The sequence below is a fragment of the Arvicola amphibius genome, chromosome 2 (assembly GCF_903992535.2).
Source record: "Arvicola amphibius chromosome 2, mArvAmp1.2, whole genome shotgun sequence".
NCBI lineage: Eukaryota > Metazoa > Chordata > Mammalia > Rodentia > Cricetidae > Arvicola > Arvicola amphibius.
In genome coordinates this window covers 126,642,016-126,664,417 of record NC_052048.2, presented here as the reverse complement: position 1 = coordinate 126,664,417, position 22,402 = coordinate 126,642,016, and the positions used below count along the sequence as shown (strand labels likewise).

At 45.1% G+C, this 22,402-nt stretch overlaps 1 protein-coding gene and 1 pseudogene across 3 annotated transcripts in view; one reads left to right on the top strand and one right to left on the bottom strand.

Annotated features, from left to right (window-relative positions):
* Positions 1-22,402, top strand: part of Ltbp1 (latent transforming growth factor beta binding protein 1) — a 384,816-nt gene that overhangs the window by 9,460 nt on the left and 352,954 nt on the right. The gene's annotated exons all lie outside the window — the stretch shown is intronic.
* Positions 9,907-11,773, bottom strand: LOC119806442 (annotated as a pseudogene).

Below are 22,402 nucleotides of genomic sequence, written 5' to 3'. Positions count from 1 at the left end.
AATTAGGCTCACGAGTGCTGTGCACAGGGGCAACTCAGAGGTGGTTCTGTACCCCCCCACCCCCGCGGGCATTTGGAGGTTTCCTTGCAGTGTTTGAGGACTTCATTGCTGTCCTGCCAAGCAGCCCTTGACTATAGATTTAGCTTGGCTCCTTTCCCACGGCTCCTAGGCGTGTTACAAGAGACAAGGCAATTGTTGCAGGCGATTTGTTTATGCCTCTGGCCATTTTTCTCTGGCCTGTTTTACAGAGGTCTAGATGAGTGATTCTCAAGCTCTGATTATTTAGCGAGTTCTCTGCAGGAGTTATTGTTATGGAGTCCGAAACTGGGAGCACCAGCAAGTGCCCTGGAGTGTGACATCAGTCACACCTGGAGCTGACTATGGTTTGACACTGGGTGTGGGTGATGAAAGCTCAAGGCCACACTTACAAATTAGAGGAAAAAAATTTTAAGGCAGGAACCCTCTTCTCTCGGATGAGCTCAGTTTTTTAGTATAGTTGTGTGTGCTCTTTCCATCTTTAAAAAGAGATTTACTTAGTTGCATCTTTGCTGAATGTTTGATTTTGCAATATTTTGAAATTTGGAAATATTTCTAATAGCGTCTAGATGATTAGAAGCTTTTTAAAACTTGTATTTCTGTCTCACTATCTCTCTGTCTCACGCTGTTTCTGTGTGTGTGCACACGCACGTGTGCACTTGCACGAGCTTGTGCCCCACAGTGCAGGTATGGAGATCAGGGCAGCTTGGCTCTCTCTTTCCACCATGTGGGTTCTGAGCATTGAATTCAGACTGCCAGGCTTTCTGGAACATGGCTTTACTGCCCTAACTATTCCATTGGCCCCAAAGATTTTTATTCTATTGTATTAAGTTTTAAACAGCTTAACTCTTAGGAGTGCTTGGATACATGTGTGTTTTCTATTAAACTCCCAATTTTAAAAAATAATTTATTTGTTTATTGACTTTTATGTGCATGTGTGTGTGCCTTCTTAAACTTCTATGCACTGCTTGAATGCCGGAGTCTGTGACGGTCAGAAGAGGGCATAGACACCTTGGGACTGGTGTTGTGTGACACTCTGTGGCTGCTGAGGACTGGGCCCGGGGCCTTGGCAAGAATAATAGGTAGGCACTCTTAACTGCTGAGCCATCTCTCCGACCCCAAACATTTTTAATTATAAAGCCAGGAAGTAATATATCTAACGGCTGTCCATTACTGTTATGCTTCTAAAGCTCCCTGATATGGCGATTAACTGTAATGATTTGAGTGGAGGGAGAGGCTACGGCCTTATTTTTCTCAAATGCGTGTTTTACTAATAATGACTCCTTTTGTCGTGCAGAGAGAATTCAACGTAATTTGTTGGTGTCATACCAATTGGTTGTTGTTTGGGAACTTGTGGGAAAATACGTAGGAAGCATATTTTAATGTATATGCTTTCCTTTGCCTGTTAGTTTGCTGTACTATACATTATGGACTGGGTGCTTCAGGTAGCTACAGTTCCTGGTACTGGGAATGTGTGTGGACCACGTGACTATAAGGCAGCAATACTGCTGAGTGCTTTCCCCTCTTTAGCCACACTATGCTGGTTGTGTTTTTCTCGTCCTCTCGTTGCTTGCTCTCATTTGATCTGCCTGAATTAGAGGCCACTTGGGTCAGTCCTGTCTTTGGAGTTAGGGTGCAGGGCCTAACCTTCATGCTTCCTCACTGCGTGGCTCTGGCAAATCTCCTCTGAGAACTTGAGCCAGGTAGGTTAACTCCATTCAGGTAGAGCAGGCTGACTCTCATTCTGAGGCCTGCTGTGGGCTGTGTGAGCCCATTCATGAGAAGTTCCTGGAGAACAAGGCCCCTGCTTAACCGATTTCACATCAACTGCTCGGTTGCTCTGGTTGCTCAGAGCTGCCCTGCTCTTTTCTTGGAGCCCACACACTGCTTAGGTCTTTTGGTGAAAAAAAAAAAAAATCACCGCTCACACTTTGTTGTTCTCAAGTGCTGTGATTTTCCTTTGCTTGGCTCAGCATTTGGCCGGGCATGTCTGTTGCTTGATCAGTGTTGAGCTCCCGGGAAGCATGGTTCTCTCTGTTACTTTTTTTTTTCCTGTGCCCAGGCCCCTTGGGTTGCCATAGCACCAGTGTTAATTGAGTTGCATAGAATTACATTGACTGGCAAGTGTAACTCAGTGGGTTAGAAGTACAGTCCCTGGAACACCCTGTGAGGGTCTGCTTTCTCCTCTCTGGGTTGATTCTCACTTGACAATCATCTCCATTTGCTTTGCTTTGCGTGCTTATCCTGGCCCACCAGACACTGCTGCTTATGCCGGCTGTTCAAGGGCACACACCTTATTCAGTTACCCCCTCCTTCTCTCTGTAAGGCCGTCCTGGCATAGCCCAACCCTTAAGATGACTTTTCCTTTCTCCCTGCCAATTTTAGAATCTTTCTGCTCAACATCATCTGATAGAGATTTGGGACTGAGTAAAATGAATGCTGTATGATTTTCCCCTGTAATTTTAGATCCCCAAATACTACTCTTGGCCAACTAGACTATTCCCTGTGGCTTTTTTCACTCTGCTGCATTTGAGTAATACTGTTGGCAGGGCCGTCGGTAAACAGTTTGTGAAATGTTGTGTTTTGTAAATTAGAAGATGGATGGGTGGGTTTTTAAATACACGCTCTTGATTCGGCTGAGCCAGATAAGAGATGCGTTTGGCCAGCGCATGGGGTGATGGAGTGCAGGGAGATGTTGCCATCTGAAGTAGGTGAGGTCAACTCTCCTGCAGCCGTGTGATTCCTTGCCATTTACAAACGAGGAGCAAGAGGCTGGAGAGCAAACTTGTGCGGATTTTGGAAATGGCTCAAGGGGGAATCCTCTTGCACAAGAGAGAGGAGGCAGAGATACCAGAGGAAAAGTACGGCTGACAAAGGAGTAGGGAAAATGAACAATTCTTAAGCCCTTGTAGACATGGGGATGCTGTATTTCTTGTAGTATCACCCAACAGTTCCAAGATGGCTTCCAGTTCGTCATGAATTTCCATGTATTGCTTTTAATAAAAGGAATATCTCCATCCTTTTGTCTGCATGCCATATGTGTGTCATTTATACACTGTAGCAAATGGATAGTTGAAACTCACATCTTCAAAAGTGGGTTTCAAAGGCCTTTGAAATTGACTGCAGTGCACACTGCCTCATCTTGACCAGTCATTGGCTCCAGGGACGCAACAGTGGGGCAGTGGGGAGAATTTGGCCTCTGCAGATCAAACAAATGCATAAGACGTTTTCCCGACATTCCAACAGGGACAGATACATCCCTTCCCAAACCTCATTCAAGTCCCTGTTAGGAATCTCAACCACACAGTCCTTTTTCTCTCTCAGCACATCTGATGTTGGGTCGCAGCCCCTTGTGTGTTTGGCCTCCCCAAGGAGCTCAGGGTGGGTAGACGTCTTCCCAGAGCCATCGCTCCATCCTCAGTACCCGTGCATGTAAGTTCCTATGGAAAGAGTGAGTCAATGACTGGGTCCACTTTACCAGGCCCAGATACAGTGGTACCCAGAAGGGTAATAGTGTAGAGGGATGGGGGTGGGGCAGCTAGGGAAGGCTTCTCTAGGGTAATGACTCATTATACTTGTATGATAAGATAAGATCTGGGAGAGGAACATTTTAGGCCAAGAAAGTGATATTGACAGGATTCTGAAGTGGAACAGCCGGGGCTGTGGAAGGAGTCTCAGAGAGAGTTGCTGTAACATGCAACAAGATAATTCAAATCTATGTTATTTTATTTTTTTTTTTAAAGAGTCAAATTAGTAGGAATTGTCACATGGTATCTTTTAAAAAGTCAAATCTTTTAAGCATAAGTGATAACTCATTTGGCTTTGATGGGCTCTGAAAACTCAACCCCCTCTTCCCTGCAAAAAAAGGAAAAAGAAAACATAGTGCTGGTAAGAGTGAGCTAACGATTCTGGAATATATTTGTGAGCCACCCTGTAGATGCTTGGAATTGAACTCAGGACCTGTAGAAGAGCACCCAGTGCTCTTAACCCCTGAGCCGTCTCTCCAGCCCTCTGGAATTTATTTGTAGGTCATTCTGCAAACCGGCTTGAGCTTCATTTTGTGGTAAAGACAAATAGAGGTTCATGATGCTGCTGCATACCAGAGCAATATGTAGAAATTAAGGTGCTGTTAACAACGTTTTTATTGATATTCTGTGAATATTCCTATTTACATTGTCTTAGTAATATCCGTCTTGAAAAGTAGGATGCATAAAACCCATCCAGTGTCTGTGAGTTTTAAAAGATTGAAGAACTTCAGTCTTTATGTTACATGCTGAACTTACTGATTCTGGGACACCTCTGGTTTGAAATGAAGCAAAAATTTCTTCCTCTTCCACTTAATCCTCCACCAACCCTGGTGGCTTGCTTTATTCTCAGACTGAAATGGAGAAGCAGTTTCTCTCAAGAGATCCCTGTGTCCCTCCTGCTTGTGACAGTGGAAAGGTCAAGTTAGTCCAAGATGTCGTCGTAATTGAACGTGAAGTAAGGCAGACGACAAGTAAGTTAAAGGCAGTCACTGTGTTTTGTTACTTTTTTACCCATTAGGAAGTGGGGCTGCCCCGCAGCGCTGCGTGTACAATAGCCCCTCAGTGAGGGCTCGTGATTAATCAGCACTGCAAGTCGCCTTTGTTTCTGAGTGGAAAACCAGATGAAATTCATTTAAATCCACGGAACTGGGATTATGTCATTAAACAGTCCTTTTTCTTGCTAGAGAATGCGAATTGTAGCAGGCTTCACCGCGCAGCGGTTTCCAGTGTAGGAGGCTCTTCGGATGGCATTGTTTTCTTTGTTCCTTCCTTTAACGCAGCTGGCTTGAACGCAAGCTGTAAGCCTTTAGCCTTATCGTCCTGAGTGTAGACCTTGGACCAGCAGCACCGGCTTTGTAACTGGGCTCCGGAGTTGTAAAGATGTGAATTCTCTTACCTCGCGTGGTAAGGTACACTTGTAATCCCAGTGCTAGAAGGACTGCCAGTTGGAGAACAGTCTGACTAGAGAGTGTGTTTCTGACTAGCTTGGGTGATGTAGGAAAATTTATTCTCAAAATAACTAAATAACGGAAGTTGGAGAGATGGCTCAAAGGTTAAGAATGTGTCCTGCTCTTGCAGAGGACGTGACCTGCATTTGGTTCCCAACACCCAGGTCAGACAGATCACAACTGCATGCAACTCCAGTTCCGGGGAATCTAGCGCCCTCTTCTGGATCCCATGGGCACTTCATCCACGTGCAACTCCTCCCCCCAACGCGAACATTAAAAACAGCAACAACGACGATGATGACAACCTAAAGAACAGCAACAAACAAAACAAAAAATTAAATATCACTATCAACAGTGGTGGAGATTCACAATTCTGGGGTGGGGGAGGGTTTCTTGTGTTCTCTTTCCACATCTCATTCATACCTTCTGCCCTGTGAAAAAAAGGAAGAGGAGGAAGGAAGGAAGAAAGGAAGGAAGGAAGGAAGGAAGGAAGGAAGGAAGGAAGGAAGGAAGGAAGGGGAGGAGGAAGGGGAGAGGGAGGAGGAGGAGGAGAAGGAGGAGGAGGAGGAGGAGGAGGAGGAGGAGGAGGAGGAGGAGGAGGAGGAGGAGGAGGAGAGGAAGAGGAAGAGGAAGAGGAAGAAGAAGAAGAAGAGGAAGAAGAACAAGAAGAACAAGAAGAACAAGAAGAACAAGAAGAACAAGAACAAGAAGAAAGAAGAACAAGAAGAAAGACAAAGAAGAAGGCGAAGACGAAATGATATAAGTTCTTTAGCCCTACTTAGGCTTAAGAATCAGAAGTGCTGGGGTGGGGCCTAGCCATCTGTCTTTTCAGTGAGCTTCTGCAGGTCTTGATAGAGCCTGACAACCAGAGACTCTGAGACTCTCTCCCCACCAATCTATATCTGACTTTCTTCCGATGGTCATTAGTGGTAGATGGAGGGAGACCAGGAAATAGACTCTTTGGGTTGAGACCTCAGGGATTAGATTCTTGTATTTTCTCCTCTTTCCATCATTTCTGCTTAAGGATGGGTCTGCATAGTATAAAGCCCTGTGGGATGGACCAGTTTTCTCAGTTCTGGGAAGGAACACCGGGATTTGAGGAAGTGTAGCCACTCATGTTTTAAGCACATTTTATACCATTTGCTCACCGAGACCAAATGAACCATCTGCTAGCCTGAAAATATGTCTGTAAATGGTGGTTGTGCTCCTTTCTGTATTTGTACTTCTTTTAATTGCTCCATTATGTGGGAGGTGCTTAAAGCATTCCTCTGTTTCCTTATTCTTCAAAGCTGTGTTTTTGAAGGTGTGGTACCCAGACTTCCTCGATCAGAACCCCTTATGGGATATATATATATATATATATATATATATATATATATATATATATGTGTGTGTGTGTGTGTGTGTGTGTGTGTGTGTGTGTATGTATATGATATAGCTTTTGCCTACCTGCCACAAGGCCTACCAATCAGAACCCCTAAGGAGACAGATCCAAAGGGCCTCACTTTTTCAGGCACCCAGATGACTGATGCATGTCAGAGTTTGGAGGCCCCATGTCATGTGCACATTGTGGAATGAGAGATGTCGAAGGCCAAGGATGAGGAGAAAGATATGAAAAAATTAAGACAGTAATGCCATTACTCATTTCTCTAATAACTCCAGACTAAAGAGCTAGCATTTGCCCAGAGCATGCTAGACGCTGGCAAAGAGAACTCTTGCCTGTCAAGATTGGGAAGTTCAGCTGAGAGAGAATAAGGTAATGAAGAGGGGACAGGTGCCCCAGTGGGGCTTTTGCATGGGGTCATGCTGGCTCAATCCTGGAAGGTTCTGGAGGAACATATTAGATATTTGGAAACAGCCCAGCTATTTTGGCAGTGACACACATTTTTATTAGATGTGTATTTAGAAAGGAATGGCCTAGTTTTTAAGACTGGGACCCTTTGTACCAAGAGCTGAAGGAGTTGCTACTTTCCTTCTGTGAAATAGACTATTTCCCTCATAAAAGTGTCTTTACATTTTCTATTTTATTTTATGAGTATGGGTGTTTTTGCCTGCATGTATATGTGTACACCACATGCATTAGTGCCTGTGGGCTGTGTGTGCAGTGCTCACAGTTTTGAGCCACAATGTGGGTGCTGGAAATTGAACCTGGGTCCTTTGGAGAGCAGCCAGTGGGCTTAACCACAGAGTCATCTCTCCAGCCCTGTGTTTCTTTCTTCTTCTTTTAAAAATATATCTTGCTTTTTTTTCTTTCTTCAAAATAATTTAATACACAGATGTTTTGCCCGAGTGCTGAGGAACAATTAGGTCCTTTAGAAATGACTGTTTCTGCTGGGCGGTGGTGCCTTTAGTCCCAGCACTCAGGAGGCAGAAGCAGGCGGATCTCTGTGAGTTTGAGGTCAGCCTGGTCTGTAGAGTTAATTCAAGGACAGCCAGGGCCACACAGAGAAACCCTGTCACAAAAACAAAACAAAACAGAGAACGTCTATTTCTCTTTAAGTAGAAATGAGGTGTGTGTGTGTGTGTGTGTGTGTGTCTGTCATTCTGTGTGTAACCTATTTAAATGTTTAAATTATCAATTATTACAGCAATGGCTATAGCTGTTTTATTCTGAATTTGAAAATAATTTAAATTATTTATTGTATACTTGGGGATATGTGTCTCTTGGCATGTATGGGAGGTCAGAGGGCAATCCACTGGAGCTGGCTCTCTCCTTAGACCACGTGTGTCTTGGGATTGAACTTAGGTCTTCAGCTTGGCAGCAGGCACCTTTGCCCACGGAACGACTTCACTGGCTCCGCCTCTTTAATATTTTCTCATGCATTTGGCATCCACTCTCTTACATTTTCTTGTTACTTTCGATGTGGCCTCCAAGTGTTGCAACATCTTGTAAAGGTCACAGACTTAGAAAAGAGTGCTGAAATTGTGAAATGGCCCAAATTTGAAGAATTCCTTAAAAATACATGTTTAAACCTTTCATTTTTGTTCAGTCTCAGTATGAGAAGATAGTTGGGTAGAAAAACAAAATTATGGACTAGAATGGTAAGCATGTGCAAAACTGGACTGTAAAAATTTTCTTATTTTACTTGATTTATTTTCTTTAAATTTTTATTTTTTTTATTAATTATTAGTCCCCCTCCCACGTGTATGTGTGAATGCATGTGTATGTATGTATGCGTGGGTGGATTAGAGAACAACTTTAAAAAGTTGGTTTTTCTCATTCAACTTTTATGTGGATTTTGGGTATTGAACTCAGGTCACCAGGCTTGCTCGGCAAGCATCTTGACTTGCTGTACTATGTTGCTGGTCCTATTTGTCATTTTAAAATTCATTTTGTTGAGAGCGCGATTGGGCAGAAAATAGACTTCTCATTTGCCTCTTAGTTTCCTCTTACCTACAGCCCTCCCACTATCAAATACTTATAGTAGAGTGGGACACTCACTACCATTAGTCAACCAATAGATACACATCGTTATCCCCCGCAGTCTATTATAAATGCATTATGCATTAGGGCTCGCTTTTGGAGTACTCACTGTAGATTTTGACAAATGTGTAAAATGACAGGCATCTACCACTGTCCTGCCCTAAGAATCCCTTGTTGTTCGCCTAATCATTCCTTTCTCTCATGTAACCCTTGACAGCCAATGATTCTGGCTCTATAGTTGTGTCTTTTCCAGGATGTCACATAGTTGGGACCCTGCCATATGTAGCTTTTTAAGATTGTCATATTTCGTACGGTATGGTTTCTGGTGGCTCATGTCTTTTTTTCTTTAAGCATGAAAAAATATTCCATTGTTTGGATGAATCATAGTTTATTCATTGACTTAAGGGCTTCTGGGATGATTCTTAAGTATTGAGGATTATAAATCAAGATGCTGCAACATTTTGCTTAGGTTTTTGTGTGATGTAATTTTCTATCTAATTTGGGGAAGAGGGTATGATTGACGGATAATGGTTAGAACATGGATAGAATCCCCCGCCTCCCAGTAAGATACTGAAATTGGCTTCCCAATGTGGCCATACTGTGTTAGAGTACCATCAGCAACAAGGTAGAATATTTCGGCTCTCCATTTTTGCCAGCATTTGACAGTAGCAGCTGGATTTTGTCCATCCTAATAGCCATGCAGAGGAATCTCAATTTAATTTCGTTTGAAAAATGAACTAGATAGATTTGATAAACTCACCAGAACGGTGAACAGATTAGTTTCCTAATCTCACCTGCTTTCTATGTAACTTTAGTTTAGTTTAGTTTAGTTAGGAACCCTTTAGTTTTTCAGTAGGGTTGGTTTCTTTCTTTGTCGGGGTGTAGGGTGGGGAGCATGCCCTGGCAAGCATGTGGAGATTGGAGGGCAACCCAAGGGAGTCAGTTCTCTCCTATTGCATGGGTCCCTAGGATCAAACTCAGGTCTTGGCAGCAGGTGCTTATTGTCGCTGACTCATCCAGATGGCTTCTTTTTCTTATTCTCTTATTTACAATTTAGATTTAATTAATTAATTTTGTGTGTGTGTTTGTGCATGTCCCACGGCACACACAGGTAGACGGGAGGATAACCTGAAGGTGTTGGTTCTCTTCTTCCTCCTTGTGCATTCTGAGGATTGAATTTAGGTAAGCAGGTTTGGTGGTACACGCATTAACCCACCGAGCCATCTTGCTGGCACTTCTTTCTCTTCTTCTTTTTTTTTAAAAATTTTATTTTGACTTGTGTTTTGTTTGTTTTAGTTTTTTTGAACCAGGGTCTCATTCAGCCAGATGATACCAGCTTGGCTGTGTTGCAGGATCTGGTTTTCAATTCCTGAAGCCCCTGCCTTAGATTTCCAGGCTCTGGACATCTGCACTTGAGATGGGAAGGTGAATTTTTAAAAAAACTTTTATTTGCATTTATTTTATGTTGAATTTATTCCCGTGACGTAAGTTTTTGTTTTCTCAGTGTCTTCTGGGATGTCTTTTTCTTCTGTGCACCCTCCTCTTCTGACTTTGGAACAATCGGTTCCTGTTCAGTGGGGAGCATCTCACTGTGGCAAGGGGAGCTTAGTCTCCCAGGTGCTTTGCTCCCTACCTGTGTTCAATAACTCCGGAACCTACGTCCAAACCCTTCTTCCGTTCATCACTGCTCTCTGCATTTTTAAGCATACACAGGAAAAATTAAGCATTGTGTTTTGGCTGCCAACCCTGCGTCCAGCTTGTTGGGCCTGGACGCACCTACCTTCTCCTCCTGTTATACTGCCTGTCCAGCACACATGGCTTCTTCAGAGTGATGTCTATCAGATACTTGGTGGCTTTTCAGATATGCATATCCTTGGTGGCCTGGGGAGTTAGTTTCATGGGTGTTCTTAAAGTGAACACGATGATTTGAACCTCTTGATTTGCAAGATTTTGCAGGGTTTTCTGGGTTCAGAGAATGGGGAACCACTGTCACAAGTCACCTCGGGTCACTCACTGGAAGAGGGGAAGGTTGATTTTTTTTCTTTTCTTTTTGGTTTTTCAAGACAGAGTTTCTTTGTAGCTCTGGAGTGTGTCCTGAAACTCACTCTTGTAGACCAGACTAACCTCAAACTCACAGAGATCAGCCTGCCTCTGCCTCCCCAGTGCTGGGATTAATGGTGTGTGCCACCATCGTCTGGCTAGGGAAGGTGAAATTTTCTAAAGCATCCTTGGATAATGCTTCTCTTTAACATTATGTCTTAGAGTAGTTTTTCAAAAGAGCCCTGAAGAATTTTCTGAGACACTTGCTTTAAGGTGTTTTTATTTTGAGGGGGAACATTTGGCTTTATGGAGACACTTCTACATGTTTTTAATGACTTTAACTTTTTAGGTCACTCAAGGGAGGTCTCCCAGAGACCTTAGTCAAGGATGCCATTTGTAGAAAGCACACACCATGCGATAAGGTGGTGTCTAGAGAGGGCGGCGCTGCATACAGCTCAGAGTCCTGTCAGCAGAGGGAGGCACCAGTTAAGACATGGGGTACTTCTGGGATTATCAAACCAGTCAAAATTCCACTCCCCCACCCCCAGCTCCACTCCCATTGGAGGAACTACTAGCAGTTGATGGCAGCCGGGGAGAGAGTGTCATTCTCCTTTTGCTCATGCCCACTGATGTGCCCATACCCCACCTGTGTGAATATGAGCCGTCTTAATGACACTCGATTGTTATATTAATAACACTATAAGTGAGCGTGTGAAGCTGGGAGGGGAATGGGTAGGAGCAGAAGGAGAAGTTGAAGGAAGGTGATGGGGTATGAATATGATCAGTACACACTGTGCACTTGTACAAAACTTTCAAACAATAAAAATACGATTTAAAAATAGGAGGCGGCAGTGTGTATCTTCAGTCTCATATGCCTGTGTGAAGACATGTCTTTTTGCTACCATTGCTAATGACTAACTATTCTGCTGCTCCCACTCCTGGTGGTTTTGGGCAGATTAGTATCTCCCAGTGTCCCTCTCGGCCACCCCTGCCTCCCTCCATTCTGAATGGCTTTTGGGATTCCTTTCATCTTTCCCTCTTTTCGTCATTGCTGCTCAGGTTGGCGAAAGTGAGGCTGTGGAGGCTGTGCTGATCCTGTGAGATTTCCTCTCTTGGCGGTTTCCCAGAACAGGGAAATGGTCCGGCATGTTGGAGCTCAGCCTCACCTCATGGGTCAGGATAAGACAGCTCACAGAGTGTCTCAGAACCCCTGCCCCATTCAGGTGGGCAGCAAAGTCATGAGAAAAATGAGACTCTTTGAGGTCTCTGGACTCTGACTCCGGACATAGTCTACCCATGATTCCCAGAGGTTGGATCATAACATGCAAGGCACATTTTCAACTTTCTTGAAAACATATTGTTAGTATATAAGACTGGATGTGGTGGTGTACACCTGTAATCCCATTGCTCAGGGAGACCTGAAGTACTAGGACATCCTGGGCTACACAGTGGGACCCTGTCCTGACCGGGGGGGGGGGGGGGGAAGTACTATACAAATATTGGTTATAGCCGATTTTACCCTTTAGATAAGTTATGCTATTTTTGTTAAACTAGCATGGATATAATTATTACTATTATTTGAAATATGGAAAGGCACAGATATTACCATCTAGAGTGCAGAAAGCCAACTCTGTTTGAACAAGCAGTGCTCTTGGCAGAACTCTGCCGTCTGGTAGCCTGGGACAGAATATTCATTTTCTGAAAACATGAAGCCATACACTCAGCCCTAACTGAGCCAGGCCATGTGCTGTGCCAGCCGCTCCACTGGGACTTAGGTGGCTCCCATGTTTTATAGATGCGCACACTCTCAAGGCAGGGTTGAGACCCAGAGCAGCCCTGTTTTCATCGCTACTTATCCCTGCCTCCCAGGATCCGTGCAGACTACAGATGGTGTTTGTCCGGCTTAGAGCTCAGCTGCCATGCCTGGCGGTGTTTCTGTGGGAAAATGAGCCTCAGATTCTCACTCGGGATTCCAGCCGGGGGAGGGTCATGCCTTCCCACCCTCCTGGGGTTGAGCAATACTCATTTGGTTAACCAAGCACGTGTGGTTGGTCTTCACCACCATCCAGGACTCTCTCTGGGAGCTTGCATTCTTCCTTGGGGTTAAATACTCGAAGGTACCCCTCTTTCTCTCAAAGTTCCAGGTTCCTGCCAGAGCGGGCTGGACACATGAAGGGTGGGGACACATACTCTCAGGGATGACTCTGTTCAGTGTGGCTTTTTAGGGCACATCGAGAGTGTCATTTACTTCCTTTCTCTCTTTTTAGACTCTTTACACGGCTAGCTTGTGACTGCCTCTCCTTCTCTCCCTGTGTGCCCCCTCTAGCTCCCATACTCATGCAGTTCTGTCTTCTCTGCTGAGAAGGAATGGCATGCTAGTTCATGGCTTTCTGAGTCTTTCTAATTCTCAGTATAAAAAGTCAAGGGCAAAAAGGTCCTTTAAGTCTTTTCCGTGCCTGGTGCATGGTGGGTACTGAATGAATGAGTTTCCCATCATGCCTGTCTTCTGAGCCCGTTGAGTTGATTGGGCTTGTCTTTTGTGTTTATTTTTTGGTAGTCTGACTATAAAGTGTCCCCTATAGGCTCATGCATTTGTGTGCTTGCTCCCCAGCTGGTAGTCTATTTTCAGAGGTTATAGAACCTTCAGAAAGTATTAAAAAGTTAGTTTCTGGGGGTGGGTCTTCAGGTTTTTATCCTGGACCCACTTCCTGTCCCCTTTCTGCTTCCCCATCAGTCCAGATGTGAGCAGCAACCTCCTCCTCCGGCTGCCACGCGTGCCCTGACATGATAGATTGTACAGTCTCACACCGTGAGCCCAAACCCGTGCTCTGTAAGTTGCCGTTTGAGCCTAACATCAAAGAAACTAATATGCCGCATAGATATGGATCATTGGATTAGATTCGCATATATTCTGTGGGGAGTCCTGACTCTCAGCTCTCAGGGTAGAGTATCAGACTGCAGCTTTTAGGGTACTGTTGGGGCACAGAATGGGTTGGCTGAAGCCTAATGGAGAGGGAGTCATGACTAGGGAAGGGAAATAGAGAACCACATTTTGGGATGGGAGGGTGTGGTAGTTAGAATGTAACTGGCCCCCATAAGCTCACAGGGAGTGGCACTCTTAGGAGGTGTGGCTTTGTTGGAGTAGGTGTGGCCTTGTTGGAAGAAGTGTGTCACTGTGGAGGCAGGCTTTGAGGTCTCACCTATGCTCAAGCCACGCCCAGTGTCTCAGTTCCCTTCTCATTACCTGTGGGATGTAGGACTCTCGGCTCTGTCTTCAGCACCACGTCTGCCTGCACCCCACCATGTTGCACCATGATGATAACGGACTGAACCTCTGAAAATATAAGCCACCCAATTAATGTTTTCCTGTATAAGATTGCTGTGGTCACGGTGTCTCTTCATAGCAATAGAAACCCTAACTAAGACACAGGAGAAGATCTCGCATGGGAAGATGCTGGATGAACAGACTATTTTCAGCTATGTTTGAGGCAAAGCAAGACGGAAGCGTAGCCATTCCTCACCCGTCCTGTGACCAGAGAAATGAGTATGTGTGGAATAAGGGGTATAGATTGAGGGAGAATGTGCTTCTCAACTAAAGGTAGCTTGAAGGAGTCTAGCAAAAAGAGGAGAAAGGAATAAAATCTGAAAATGGAGGTATGAAGGAGAAGAAGGAAGGGACGGTCCCCAGGGCCTGTGGGCTGGGGTCAGGGTGGCTGTCCTTGGCTACTGTTCCCTCAAGTGTCACATTAGTTGGAGCCAGCCTGTTAGCATTCTGGGCCACGGGATGGGGATTTTTATAGTTGGTGAGGGTGGAAGTCAGGCAGCTTCTCCTCAGTGTTCTTCCTCGGGGAGGTGGGAGGAGTTGGAGACAGTGATCGGTCATTTGCTTGGTGACAGTGAACTAAACTGGTTTTCCTTATACTTAGCTTGAGCTTGTCCTCTGTAAGTTGTGGGGAGATCTCAAGAATTCCCAGAGGCTGCTGGGAGCTGGTAAAGGTCCCGGAAATGTTATTCTGAATAGTTATTTTAGGAAGTGAAGCTCAGGATTGTGACACATCCATGTATTGCCACTCCTGTAGTATGCCTCTGACCATGGTCACCATGGAGAATTTGACAGTCCCCTCAAAAGATGTCAAATCCTAATCCCTAGCACCTACGAATGATATCTCAGGTGGCTAAGAGTTGGCAGATGTGGTTTAGCCAGGGATCTTGACATGGGGAGGTTTGGCTGGATTGTTCAGGGGCACTCTGAGTCCTGTCACACATGGAAGAAGGTGTGCCGGAGGCACAGAGCTGGAGACAGAGATTGAAGTGCTGCGGCCAGAAGCCAAAGAATGCTAGCAGCACTGAATCCAGGAAAGACAAGGAAGTCCCTCTGGAGGGACTGTGGCCTTTGTGGCACCACCAACGCTGTGATTCCATCCCACCGACGTTCAGACTTTTAAACCTCAAATACTATGGGAGAATACATTTTGGTTTTCCTAAGCCAACCACTTGATAGTAATTTGTTAAAACAGTCATAGGAAAACCATCGTCTTCATAATAGTTCAAGAAAAATAAAGACTTTTAACTTTTAAATAATATCTTTTTATCGCTTGAATCTCATACATACACATGAGAAATTTTGATCGAATCTACTCCCTCTCTAGTCCCCTCCAATTTCTCTCCCATCCCCTCCTTAACAGTTTTTTTTTTCCTCCTAATTTCATGTATTCTTAAAAACAAACCAACAAAACACCAATACTACTTAGTGTTGTCTGTATGGGTGTGACTGCAGGACCATCTACTGGAGCTGAATCCCCAAAGAAAACAGACTCTGGCCAGAAAGAATTAAAGGTGGCACACGCCTTTAATTCTAGTACTCGGGAAGCAGAGGCAGGTGAATCTCTGTGAGTCTGAGGCCAGCCTGGCCTACAGAGTGAGTTTCAAGACAGGTTCCAAAGATACACAGAGAAACCAGTCTTGAGAAAGCAGAAAAAAAGAAAGGAAGGAAGGAAGAAAGGAAGGAAGGAAACAAGAAAGCAACAAAGAAAGAGACAGACAGAGAGAGAGAGAGAGAGAGAGAGAGAGAGAGAGAGAGAGAGAGAGAGAGGAGAGAGAGAGAGAGACTCCTTCCTCCCTACACTCTCGGTAGCCTCATTTGCCTGAAGCCTCTCTCTCAGCTAGAGGTGAGACTTCATCATTCCCTACCCGACCATATATATAGATTCTTTTTGAGGTGGTCCTTGGTTATTGGCTTCCATTCCGGTGTTTACTGTGATGCTGCATCCCCTGAAGTGTTTTGCCTTAAACTCTGGAGAGTCAGGTGAGACCAGTTTGCAGATGGAACCTCTCCAGGTGTGACTGCCACACTGGGGTTCCTGGTGATCCCCAGGAACCAATGATGTAGGCTATAGGGAGTTAACTCTTTGGCTCCCAGGCGATGAGCCAGTAGTGTGGTTACAACCTAAGATGATGAACCTCATGACATGGGGCTGAGACTGAACACGGGCTGGGCTTTTTCAGTCTCCAGGGGTATATTTTTGGTTTTGCAGCTCACCTTGAGTGGATGTCGGGCGGCTGGATGTGAGGAAGCGGCATGCAGGTGTCATTTCCCGTGTTCCTCAACATATACACAACATATACACACACACCCTGTCAGCCTTTTCCTTCTTATCTTCCACCCAGTGAAGAGAACCCTCAGCCAGTGGTGTGCACACCCCTCTGGGAAACTGCTGGCCCCATCCTTTTGTTTATTTTGTTCCCAACAGGAAGATAATTGTCACCTCAGGGTTTACAGTAAACAAAGTAACACTGGAGTCATTGTATCTGTTTTTTGTTTTAAGGCGATATAGTATATAATTTCTCTCAAGGGTTTAGGTTTCTTTTCTTAAAGTTTTGTTTTGGAGGAACAGAATTTAACCCTTTCGCGTCACCCTCAAACTTGGAATTCTAAAATACATTTTTTTTTTGCCTTACATTCAAACAAAAATATCCTTACAGAAGGAGAAACCACGATATTGGAGCATTGCTTTAATTTAGTTTCTTCTTGAATCCTAGGTTCTTATCTCATAAACCCATGTTGAATGATAACTTTGATAAAAAAGGATGCTATCATGGCTCATATTGATATAAAATGAACATGTGCCAGAGATTTGATTAGCACACATTTAAATGTGAGAACCAGATAGATGTCATAAATACTGGAGCAAATTTAGACATAAATGTGAAATGATCCCACCCACAGGGCAGAAACCACTTGGATTTCATAGATACCACTTATTCACATTTTATGGTTTGCAATATTATCAGTTTTCTATAATTTACAAGGTTGTATATATTGCCTATGGGCATTGAGAGGCAGCAGAACCCAGCAGGGGCCTTCAACACAGACAGTAATAATTTTTGGCAGTACCTTTCAAACGCCTTGGTAGTTTTTCCTGTCGAGTGCTGTGTTTTTTCCTCTGACTTTTGTATTAAATACCTACCTGGAATAGAACTGTGGTCTTGTGGATGAGTGGATGCCCCGAGAAAGAAATGCCTTGGGATCAAGTTCCTTTTGCCCTCAATACTGGGACTTACCAGTTGCTTGGGTTCTGAGGGACCAATGACATTGTGGACCTGACATCAGGAGTACCGTGTTTCCCTTTGAAAGACCGAATAGTGGAGTAACTATGGAGAAATGCACACTCACATTTGGCTCTGTACTTAGAGATAGATTTATTTCTTTACATCCCTACTGCAGTTTCCCTTCCCTCCTCTCTCCTCCCCACACCGTCCACTCTTGGGTTTCTCCTTAGAAAAGATCAGGCCTCCCATGGCTTATCCACCAGCCATAACATATCACCTATACCATGAACCCACCCCTGGCACTGCCTGAAGGGCCAGAACCCAGAGACTGGGTACCCTAGAGACCTAGAATAGAACCAAAACACGACTGTAAAAAAAAAAAAAAAGTCAATGAAATGATTCCAAATGATATTTTGCTATGCTCATAGACTGGTGCCTAGCCCAACTGTCATCAGAGAGGGTGCATCCAGCAACTTACAGAAACAAATGCAGGGATCAGATCCACAGCCAAACATTAGGCAGAGTTTGGGGAATGCTGAGGAAGATGGGAAGGAAGGATTGTAGGAGCCAGGGAGGTGAAGGGCACCAGTAGAAAAGCCACAGAATCCACTAACCTGAGCTTACAGGTCTCACAGAGACTGAACCAACAACTAGGGAGCCTGCACGGGACTGACCTATGTAGGCCCTCTGCACATATGTTACAGTTGGGTAGCTTGGTCTTTGTATGAAATTCCTAAAAGTGAGAGCAGGGGCTGTCTTTGACTCTGTTGCCTGATTTTGGGACCCTTTCCTCCTACTGGGGTGTCTTGTCCAGCCTTAGTTGGAGAGGAGGTTCCTGTCTCACTGCAACTTGATATGTCGTGGAAGATTTTTCTGTTTTCAGTGGGGTATACTTGTGTGTGCCTACAGTCCTGGAAGATCACAGAAGCTCAGAGTTTTCTACTAAGCTGTGCAGGATAGTACAGGCCTGTGTCTTAGAAACAGAAGCTAAGAACATGGCTCTGAGGCAAGGGCACTGGCTGTAAAATGATGATGGATTCAATCCCTGGAGCCTACATAAAATTAGAAGGCAAGAAACAACTCCCCAAAGTCGTCCTATGACCTTCATGATGTGTGTGCATGCACCAAAACACAGTAAGAAATAAAATAAAGTAGGCTCTTTTTTGTTGTCTTTTGGTTTGTTTTTCAAGACACGGTTTCTCTGTGTAGCCCTGGCTATCCTGGAACTTGCGCTGTAGACCAGGCTGGCCTTGAACTCAGAGATCCACCTGCCTCTGCCTCCTGGGTGCTGGGATTAAAGGTGTGCACCACTCCCACCTTTAAAGACAGGTTCTCACTCACTGTGTAGCCCTGTAACTTGCTGTGTAACCCAGGCTGGCACTGAACTCACAACTCACAGAGATCTGCCTGCCTGCCTCCCAAGTGCTGGGATTAAGAGCATATATTATTATGCCCAGCTAATAAAATAGTTTTCAAAAATAAATTTATATACATGCACACATACATCTAAACATGGGATTTTTAGTCCTAGTTTCCTTGGCGCTTTTTTTTTTTTTTTTTTTTTTTTTTGCAAAGTGCTAATAGAGTTCTGTTTAAAAAAGCATAGATTTGGAGCCACCCTGTGTGAGTCTCACAAAACCTCGACGGTTGGGGCTTTGGCGCCCTTTACCTGCCTTGTTCATATAAAAACTGGAAGCAGGGATGGTGACGGCAAGGCGACTCACCGTGGCTTTATACATCTTGGCGTTTTTTATGTTTTTTCTTCATGGATCCTTTTGGAGGACTGTTTTAGGAGCTGCTAAGAAGGGACTGGCTAAGGGGAACCAGTTATCGTATGAGCTCACGTGACTCCCAGCGCTACATGGCCGAGCAGCCGTGTGGGAGGAAAGCTGGCTTTCACTTGGACTTTTTATGACTCACTTTGTTATCAGAGGTCTACCTGTCTGTGCCATGTTTTTATCTGCATGGGAGGCAGTTTGGAAATCCTGTGTAGATGACAATCTTGTTTTCAGTGAAACCACTCCAGCTGTATGGGTCTTCTGGGACTGTCCTATCTCTAGAGAAGCCTACGGTTGGGGCCGTCGCTCAGGGGCAGAATGATTGCTTAGCACGTGCAGGGTCCTGGGTTCAGTCCCTGGTCCCCACCTCCTCAAAAAGCATGTGATATTGATCCGTAGTAGGCGGTTATTATCTCATAGATAGTTTGCTTTCAGAGATTGTAAATTAATGGCCACTAGCCCTGGTCCGAAGTAGGGATGACACAGTTAATAAAGATAGCCTAGCAAGTGCTTGAGGGTGGTGACAGCATCTGACTGGAAGGAAAGAACACGCTTATTTTCTTTGGCTTGAGTGTGTTACTCATCTCGCTGCTTTATCGCCTACCCTAGAACTCGTTCGGCATCACAGAACATAAACCCTGAGCCCGCATCACAGAACATAAACCCTGAGCCCGCGTTACCTCATCATTCCCTCTGCGTATTTACTCATAAACACCTGCAGTTTTTACAAAGGGTTCCAGCTAGCACACCCTAAACTGGATCTTTGCTATCTAGAATTGGGTTAATTATGCTTTTTGCTTCATTATATATTATCAGGATTGCTTGGAGATAAGCCGAGTCTAACGTCTTCAATAGTTTCTTTTTCTTCTCCCTTGAGTTACAGTTGTGTAATTGAACTCGGTAAATCTTGCACCATAATTGCTGCCTAAATTGTCTAAATATTAGGATAGCTTTTGGCAGTTTTGGAAAGTTTGACAACCACACAGACTTTTATGATAAGAATAAGGGTTTGAGTTCAGAGGATGAAGTCATTGGCTTCTTCTATTCTTTGTTGTTGCACAACTTTAAGGTTAAATGGTAGGTGGGTGCTGCTTGGGGAAGTGATGGTTTGGGGGTGAGGCTTCAGTAAACTGTTATGACATACTGGTCATCTTCAGAGGGCATCTTGTTCCTAGAAAGAAGGTGGCTTTAGAATCCAATTCAGAGATGTCCTAGGAAGACATGTCACATAGCAGCCTTGCGTGTTCTCCAACCCGGAAGGCTCCAGGTTCTTATACCACAGAACCATTTAACCTGGCTTTGAATCCTTCCAGGAGTAGGGCACTAACCCACGATAACCCCTTCTCGTTTTTGAAGAACTTTAATTATGAAAATAACATAGATTTTCTTGAGCTTAACTATGCTTTGTTGGAGCTTATAAAACACCTCTTTGCACTTTTTTGGTCTCTGCTTGACAAAACACAGTAGCGGTGGTTAGTTTAATTGTCAGCTTGGCGCAGTCTAGAGTCACCTGGGAAGAGCATCACAATGAATGATTGTCTACACTGGGCTGGGCTCTAGGCATGTCTATGGCAGATTGTCTTAAATTAATTGACATGGAAAGATCCAGCCTGTTGTGGGTGGCACCATTCCCTAGGCAGAGGGTCCTGGACGGTATGAGGAGAGAACAGATCCGAGCTTTAGCAAGTGAGCACGTGTGCATTCAGTTCTCTCTGCTTCTGACTGTGATGTCATATGACATGCGGCTCCAGAGTCCTGCCACTGTGACGTCATGGCAATGATGCATTTGAACCTGGATTTGTGAATGAAAATAAACCCTTTCTCCTGGGAATTTTTTTTTTTTTTGTGGGTTGGTCAGGATATTTTTATCACAGAATCAGAACTGAAACTAGAACAATGATCATGATGCTCATCACAAATGTCTTCAAATATTGGCAGAGACAGGGTGATTCTATGAGCGTTTTGACTCATTAGCGCAGTGTGATCCTGCCTGGGCGATCTTATAAAGCTGGCTCGAGGCAGCAAGAATGTGTACGGTGTGTTGGGGGGGGGTGCTCTCCTCATTGCTGTGGTATCAGATGGGTGGTTTCTGCCAGCTAGTGGTGTGCTGCTGTGGGAAATGGATTGGTAAGGTCCAGGTGCCATTGGTGTTCAAAGGAGAGAGAACCGTGCCAATTTCAGCTGCTTTAGATACACCCCCCAATCAGGAGGTGTTGGCACAGGTAGGCAGGATTGGTCCTTTTGCAGACTGAAACTAGGAGAGAGCCACTGCAGCTGGAGGTCAATGCTGTCACAAGTCCAGCAATGGGAAGCATGAACTGTGTCCACAAGAGGGATGGTGGGAGATTCCCATTGGCTCAGCTTCTAGTATCTGGGAGGGTGAAGAAATTAGACACACTGAGCTCAGTGCTCAGGCAAGCCTGGCTCCTTGCCTTGGGTATTTGTCCAGCCACCCAGTGACTTCATTGTAAGAACAAAGCCTTGGGCTCCCAATTTAAATGTAGTGATCCATGTTCATCCTGCAGATTCCACGGAAGTAAGGACTCTATCCCATGACCTGATGTTCAGCAGAGCCTTTAAAACTAATGGATAGTTGTTGTTACTGAGTTTGCCAGGCTCAGGAAAGCAAGAGACAGCAGTAACTCCTGCCCCGAGGTGCTGCTATGATGTGGCTTCCCCACAGCCTCAAGTGTTTAAACCCTGGGTTCCTAGGTAGTGGTGCTGTTGTGGGAAGCTAAAGAACCCTTAGGAAGTGGAGCCTGGCTGGAGGAAGTGGATTGCTAGGGCTTGGTTTCTGAAGATTATATAGGGCTTGGTTTCTGAGAATTATATAAGTGCTTGGTTTCTGAGGATTATACAGGGCTTGGTTTCTGAGGATTATATAGCATAGTCTGCCCAGGTCAAGACCTCTCTGCTTCCCGACCCGTCAAGCTGTGTGTAAACTCCCACCACCATGGTGGAAGCACTCTCTACCATGTGGGCTTTACCCTCCTAAACTGTGAGCTCAGATCAATGCCCCACCTTTCCAAAGTCATTTCTGTCAGGCAACAGTACTGAGAAAACTGGCATAGGTACAGAGGAATTAGCAGAGGAGGACTGGCAGAGGGAGGACTATCAGAGGAAGAATGGCAGAGGAGGACTGTCAGAGGAGGACTGTCAGGGGAGGACTGTCAGAGGGAGGACTGGCAGAGTAAGAGTGGCAGAGGAGGACTGGCAGAGGAGGACTAACAGTGGAGAACCGGCAGAGGAGGACTAGCTGAGGGAGGACTGGCAGAGGGAGGACTGTCAGAGGAAGAGTCACAGAGGGAGGACTGGCAGAGGGAGGACTGGCAGAGGGAGGACTGGCAGAGGGAGGACTATCAGAGGAAGAGTGGCAGAGGAGGACTGTCAGAGGGAGGACTGTCAGGGGAGGATTGGCAGAGTAAGAGTGGCAGAGGAGGACTGGCAGAGGAGGACTGGCAGAGGGAGGACTGTCAGAGGAAGAGTCACAGAGGGAGGACTGGCAGAGGGAGGACTGGCAGAGGAAGAGTCGCAGAGGGAGGACTAGCAGAGGGAGGACTGGCAGAGGGAGGACTGGCAGAGGAGGACCGGCAGAGGAGG